The following is a 7,950-nucleotide window of genomic DNA, read 5'->3' as shown; positions in this document are numbered from 1 at the left end:
AAGCATTCAGTGCAAGATATTGGAGAGAGAAGGACATAAATAGGATAGCAAATAAAGCAATAACTACTAAAGGAATTCAAACTAAATGAAAACCTTCCTACAAAGAAAGCTCCAGGGTCACGTGCCCTCACCAGCTGCTGCACCAAATATAAAATGCAGAGGCAAAAACCCTGTCAAGCAACTTGAGGCCAAGCAGCCAAATATTGGCTCCCAAGCCCCAGGGGGGCAGGGTGCAAAAGGAAGCCTGCGAGTCCGGCACACACTTGCTTCTGGAACAAAAAGGCACGACAGAAATAGCAGCGTTTCAAAGCACAAATACACAATGAACGTTTTAGGCCCAGTCCAGGCACGCAGCCTGTTTTAACATTAGACAAAATGTCCAAGAATGTCATTTGCTGCATTAACTTCCTGAATACAAGGAAGAAAATAGCATAAATGATGTAGAAATGTTGTTCCGTAACATTTCATAGGAATTTAATAAAATGGGGCCGTTTCTGCCAGAATGCATTGCGTAAGATGCAAACTAGCTCAAAAGCAATTGGCAAATAAAGCAATATCAGTATGACACTAGAATTATTCTCTTTTAGACACCTTTTCCCCCAGCATATTAATGATGTAAAAGGACTGAGGTAAGCATTTTCACAGTTAAGACAGGCTCTTCTTTCAATGCGGGCCATGGCTGGCTTGGTGTCGGCAGGGACTGCTGCGGCACCTGCCCTGATGAGCCATCTGAAAAAGCTGGAGGCACACTTGAAAAAGCTGAGAAGTGCCAGGCACAGTGGCTCACACCTGTAGTCCCAGCACTTTGGGAGGCTGAGGTGGGCGGATCACCTGAAGTCAGGAGTTCAAGACCAGCCTGGCCAACATGGTGAAACCCCGTCTCTACTAAAAATACGAAAATTAACCGGGCGTGGTGGGGGGCACTTGTAATCCTAGCTATGCAGGAGGTTGAGGCAGGAGAATCGCTTGAACCCGGGAGGTGGAGGTTGCAGAGATCGTGCCATTGACTCCAGCCTGGGTGACAGAGCGAGACTCTGTCTCCAAAAAAAAAAAAAAAAAAATACGTTTCACCCATGGTGAAAAAAAAAATCATGAAAATGCCTGCAATCTGAAGCACACGTTTAAATTTGGCAAAATCTGAAGCGAGTGCCTCTCAGGGCCTCTTTGTTGGAATGAGAATCCTGAGCCAGGATTGAAGGCTGAGAGGGGGCAGTTGACAGGTGCCGGGGCGACGTGATGATGGGGACTGAACTTTGCTAATGCTTGTCATTTACTCCAGTACCAAAATTACACAGTTTTGGAATAAAACTGCTGCCCAAATCTATTTTTCCATCAGCTTTGTTAGTTTTTAGTCCCTGCTTTCTTTTGCAGAATAAAAAGTCTTTCCTATTTATGGCATTATAGCAAAAATGTCAATATTAGCATATTATAAATGATAGGGAAGTTCCTTAAGTTAATAGAGGATGTCTGCAAATACCCAGAACAAATATCACACAAGTCCTACAACCTTCAAAGATTTATCTTTGAGATAAGGATGATAAAATAAAAGCCCGCTATCACCACCTGTTTTACATTGAAATGGAGGTCCTAGAAAATGCAGTTAGTCAAGAGAAACACATAAAATGCATGTGAGTTAGGAAGAAATAAAACTCTACTCATTTATATGATAAGGTGCTATGATTGTATATATATATATAAAAAAATCTAGATAAAGCCAGAAAACATTATTAAAATAAAAACTACATTTAGTAAGAATCCTGGCTGTATGGTTACTCTTTAATAGTCAATTGTATTTATTCACATCAGTAATAAAAACTTAGAAAAGAAAATGTTTCAAACAGTGTGACATTTACAATAGCATAAAAATCAAATATCTGGAAATAAATTCAACAAGCTCTGTGTAAGACTCTACACAGAGAACTATAAAGCAGTTTTTTTGGGAGAAATTAAAGAAGCCTTACATAAATGGAAAGTTATAGCATGCTTGGAGATTTGGAAAACCCTTGCTTATCATAAAAATATGTAAAGAAAAACTTACATATTATAAAAATGTAAATTCGTTAATGGCAAAAACCACAGTTACTTTTGCACTAGCCTAATATTTGGGGAGAATTTGCATTTTTATAATGTGTGAGAGTTTTTGTTTACATATGTTTATAATATGTAAGGATTTTCCAAATCTCCAAGCATGCTGTATGGCATACTCTTAATGGCAAAAACCACAATTACTTTTGCACCAACCAAAATGTATCTATAGATTTAATCAAAATTCTGATAGGCTTAAAAAAATTTGGATAAACTGGCTCTAAAATTAAGTGAAAATCTAAAGTAAAATAATCGAGAAATTCTTGGAGAGTGACAATATGAGAGGTGGAGTGGACATGTGTGCTTATTCTAAAGCTACAGTAGGTGAGATGATCTGGCCTTGGTGCAACAACAGACAGAAGAGCAAATAGAGAGCTGAGAACTAGACCCCTGCATCCAGGAACTCCTGATGTCTAGCTAAGGTGGTGTGGCAGGGCAATGAAGACAGGACAGGTTTTCAAAACGCCAGAGAGGTGGAACTTACCTCTACCTGTCTCCGTGCGCAGGTAGATTATCCATCTAAATATGAAAAACAACACAATAAAGACCTAGAAGGTCATCAAGGGTGATATCTTTTATTTTATTATTATTATTATTTTTGAGATGGAGTTGCTCTTGTCACCCAGGCTGGAGTGCAGTGGTGCCATCTCAGCTCACTGCAACCTCCACCTCTGGGTTCAAGTGATTCTTGTGCCTCAGCCTCCCTAGTAGCTGGGATAACAGGTGTGCACCACCACCCCTAGCTAAGTTTTGTATCTTTCGTTTCACCATGTTGGCCAGGCTGGTCTCGAACTCCTCACCTCAGGTGATCTGCCCACCTTGGCCTCCAGAAGTGCTGGGATTACAGGCGTGAGCCAGTGCACCTGGCCAGTGATATCTTTTAAATCTGGTTAAATCAAGAACTGGTAATAAAGAAAAGGACAACCACCGAAGACCCCTGCTTCCTTGAGATGTAGTGTATCACATTAGGAAACAATGCTACGACCACTAGAAAAAATGCAGATGACAAATGCACATAGGACATTCAAGAGCCATAAAAGCGAAGAAGATTGGAGCAACTCAAATTCCAAAGAATCACCTTTCTAGATAGTTGCTCTAAACGGCCGATTTTCTCTTGGGGGCCCATCTTGGGAGAGGACGGAGGATTGGGCTTGGCCTGGGTGTTGGGATTCTGCTAGGGAAAGAGAAGCCAGTGGAGGCGTTGCTGAGTCTCCTGGGGCTGGAGGGGAGTGGACGGGAGGTGCAGGGCGGAGCTGGTTGTGGCCGCTGGACACTTGTCCAGGTCTAGGGTGGCCCGTGGCGTGGGGATGTTGGGTTGGGAACTGTTAAGAGGCTGAGTGGGCCGGGCGCGGTGACTCACGCCTGTAATCCCAGCACTTTGGGAGGACGAGGCAGGCAGATCACGGGGTCAGGAGATCGAGACCATCCTGGCTAACACGGTGAAACCCCGTCTCTACAAAAAATGTAAAAAATTAGCCAGGCGTAGAGGCCGGCGCCTGTAGTCCCAGCTACTCAGGAGGCTGAGGCAGGAGAATGGTGTGAACCCGGGAGGCGGAGCTTGCAGTGAGCCGAGATCACGCCACTGCACTCCAGCCTGGGTGATAGAGCGAGACTCCGTCTCAAAAAACAAAAGAAAAAAACTGTTGTTTACAGCCAGGCACAGTGGCTCACGCCTGTTATCCCAACACTTTGGGAAGCTGAGACAGGTGGACTGCTTGAGCTCAGGAGTTCGAGGCCAGCCTAGGTGACATTGCAAGACCCCATCTCTACCAAAAAACAAAAATTAGCCACGCGTGGTGACATGTGCCTGTGTTCCCAGCTACTCAGGAGGCTGAGGTGGGAGGATCACGGAAGTCCGGGAAGTCGAGGCTGCAGTGAGCTGTGATTGTGCCACTGCACTCCAGTCTGGGTGACAGAGTGAGACCCAGTCTCAAAAATAAATAAATACAGCCTGGCCAACATGGCGAAACCCCATCTCTACCAAAAATACAAAAACTAGCTGGGTGTGGTGGCACATGCCTGTGGTCCCAGCTACTCGGGAGGCTGAGGCAGGAGAATTGCTTGAACCTGAGAGGCAGAGGCTGCAGTGAAACGAGATTGTGCCACTACACTCCAGCCTGGGCAACAGAGCAAGACTCCGTCTCAATAAATAAATAAATAAATAAATAAATAGTTGTTCATAAAAGATATAATTAAAGGATATAGACAGATTGGGATGGAAATATGATATAGTTTATAAACATTACCCAAAAGAAAGCAGCAGTAGCTAAATAAACTTCAGAAAAGAAGTAGACTTAATAAAAGAAATATTGCTCCCAATAAAATGAATCATTTGATCATTTTAAAAAGATCAATCAAGAAGACACGACAATTCTAGACTTCCATTCATCTGATAACATTGCTTTAAAATACGCAAAAGCACAGCTTGGCAATGGCAAGGAGACATAGGCAAATCTACAATCAGAGTTGGCGGCTTTAATCCACCTCTCTCAGCAACTGATGGGACAATTAGACCGAAACCAAAATCAGTAAGGTGGGAGAAGATTTCAACAACACAATTAACCACTGGAAATAATTAAAATTTATAGTCAATAACTGGAAAATAAACATATTTTCAAGTGCACATAGACACAGTTACAGGAACAGACCAACTTCTGCTTCAAAAAGAAGCCTCCTGCGTTGTTAAAGGATTGAAATGATCTACGTATGTTCCCTGACAACAGGAAAAATAAAGCCAGATACTGAGAACAGAAAGACAACTACAGGCCAGGCGCCGTGGCTCACGCCGTTAATCCCAGCACTTTGGGAGGCCGAGGCGGGCAGACGACCTGAGACCAGGAGTTTCAGACCAGCCTGGCCAACATGGTCTCTACTAAAAATGCAAAAAATTAGCTGGGCATAGTGGTGGGCACCTGTAGTCCTACCTACTTGGGAGACTGAGGCAGGAGAATCCCTTGAACCTGGAAGGTGGAAGTTGCAGTGAGCTGATGTTGCACCATTGCACTCCAGCCTGGGTGAGTGAAGAGTGAAACTCCATCTCAAAGAAAAAAAAGTAATGATAACTATAAAAATCTGAATGTCTGCCAGGTGCGGTGGCTCACGCCTGTAATCCCAGCACTTTGGGAGACTGAGGCAGGCAGATCACGAGGTCAAGAGATCAAGACCATCCTGGCTAACATGGTGAAACCCCCTCTCTACCAAAAATACAAAAAGATTAGCCGGGTGTGGTGGTGGGCGCCTGTAGTCCCAGCTACTCGGGAGGCTGAGGCAGGAGAATCGCTTGAACCTGGGAGGTGGAGGTTGCAGTGAGCTGAGATCACGCCACTGCACTCCAGCCTGGGCGATAGAGCGAGACTCCATCTCAGGAAAAAAAAAAAAAAAGAGCTGAGTGAACTCCTCCCTTGCAGCCCCATGGTTCGTGATTCCCTCTGGAGACAGTGGCCTGCTCCCAGGGTACGAGGCCGCCGGGATTCCCACCCAGCTCTCCAGCCAGAGCGAAGAGTGAAGAGCAAAACCTCTGCTGGGAGGACGGAACGTGCGTCCTCTTTCACGGCTTAGGAGAAACACTGAACGGCTCAGGAGGGTTCTGCCCCAAATCGGTAACAAACTGAAAGTGACTGACTCAGAAAATCTCAAACCCAATCCTGAACAAACGCAGTCAGACGAATTCCTCAGACAAACTGGGTTGAAACCGTCAACCCCTCCCACACGATCCACCTAACCGAAGGAGAAAATCCTCTCCACGAGAAAACAACAGTTTGTCTTTAATAAGTTTATACATAATGTTCAGCCTCTGAAGTTCTTTTACGCATGATGTATGAAATGCAAAAATAAATAAATGGAGACATGAAAAGAAGATCAATGCATCCAATATCAAGAAAATAAATGTAGCAGGATGGTTACCTGTTGTAAAAAAGGAAAAAAAGAAAAGAAAGCCAGACAGTAAAAGGCCACCACTTAGAATCTGTATGTTGGAGTGAGCAGACATGCATTAAAAGAACTATTATAAATATGTCTTTAAAATAGAGGAAAAGATGAACAAAATAGATGAGAAGATGAAGAATCTCATCAGAATATTGGAACCTAAAGAACAATGGTATAAGCATTGTTAAACTAGACATCATATCTAAAATTTGAAAATACATTGGATGAAAAGACAGAATATAGCTGTGCTATGCCCACATATCCTTTCTGAGAGTAGGTCCTGAGATACTTACACAAATTATGTTCTAAGTTAGTATCTCCTAAAGTGTTTTGCAATAATCAAGGTATAATTAAATTTTGCTTAAAATATACAATGTATAGAAAATGTTGGATTAAGCAACACTCAACAGGCTAAGCAACATGTGTTTTGTGAGTTTTATTTTACCTAGCTAACACGCATCATGGATTTTCAGAGAAGGGTTCTTAACATATTCTTTTGTTTTCGTTCACACAGGCCAAGAGTCCTAATCAAGATTTTCTGCAATCAACTATGATTCTTCTAAAAACGTGTTGGGTACATTCAATAATACGCTGAACATAGCAGAAGAATGAATTAGTAAATTCAAAGAAAGATGAAAATATACAAATTAAAGACATTCTTTTATGGGACTGTCAATATAACTGACTGGTTTTATAAGTTAATTGATTTCTCATCAGAAACAATGGGAACCATAAGAGAATGGGATGACAGCGTGTTGTTGGATTTTTAAAAGAAAAAGTTGGCCAACCTAGAATTCTATAGTCAACAAAAATATCCTTCAAAAATAAAAGCAAAGACCATTTCAGACCAGCCAGGCTGCTGCAGGAAACACTTAAGGGAGATTTTTGTGCTGAAAAAAAAAATTGTCCCAGATAGAATGCAGAACTTCAAAACAGAGGACAGTGTCCTGGAAAGGCTGAGTAAGTATGCAAGTCAATACATGGAAAAACAGAGAGAGAGAGAGAGAGAGAGAGAGAGAGACTGGGTATTTAAAACAATGAGATTACAGATGTTTAGAACATATATAGAAGTAAAATATAAAATGACAATAGCACAAAGGGCAGGAGGAGGTAGACGTGGTTAAATTTCTGTAAAATGCCTGTACTGTTTTTGGGAAGTGGTAAAAGTACAACTTTCTTTAGACTGTAACAAGCCAGTAACTCCCGTTGTCATATTATAACTCCTAAGAGATCATTACAAAAGTGTATAGCTAAAAATCTAATGGAGATAAAATGAAATAAAAACATTCGATTTGGCCAGGCGTGGTGGCTCATACCTGTAATCCCAGCACTTTGGGAGGCTGAGGTGGATGGATCACGAGGTCAGGAGTTGAGATCAGCCTGGCCAGCATGGTGAAACCCCATCTGTACTAAAAGTACAAAAAAATTAGCCTGGCGTAGTGGCGCTCGCCTGTAATCCCAGCTAGTCAGGAGACTGAGGCAGGAGAATTGCTTGAACCTGGCGGGTGGAGGTTTCAGTGAGCTGAGATCCCGCCACTGCAGTCCAGCCTGGGCAACAGAGAGACTCCCTCTCAAACAAACAAACAAACAAACAAACAAACAAAATTCGATCCATCTAACAAAAGGCAGAAAAGAAATAGGAGGGAAAACAAGTGAGCTGAGTAAAACATTGCAAAACAAAGGTAGATTTAAATCTAACTATATCATAATTATATTCAATGTTACAATAAGTGGATAATCACTGCAGTTAAAAGTCAAATTAGTCAATGCAGCTTTAAAAAAGAAGAAAACGCCAGCGCGGTGGCTCACGCCTGTAATCCCAGCACTTTGGGAGGCCGAGGTGGGTGGATCACGAGGTCAGGAGATCGAGACCATCCTGGCTAACACGGTGAAACCCCGTCTCTACAAAAAATGTAAAAAATTAGCCAGGCGTAGAGGCCG

This window comes from Mandrillus leucophaeus, unplaced genomic scaffold (assembly GCF_000951045.1).
Source record: "Mandrillus leucophaeus isolate KB7577 unplaced genomic scaffold, Mleu.le_1.0 Scaffold325, whole genome shotgun sequence".
NCBI lineage: Eukaryota > Metazoa > Chordata > Mammalia > Primates > Cercopithecidae > Mandrillus > Mandrillus leucophaeus.
The sequence above is the reverse complement of the archived record's forward strand: the minus strand, read 5'-3'. Positions refer to the sequence as shown.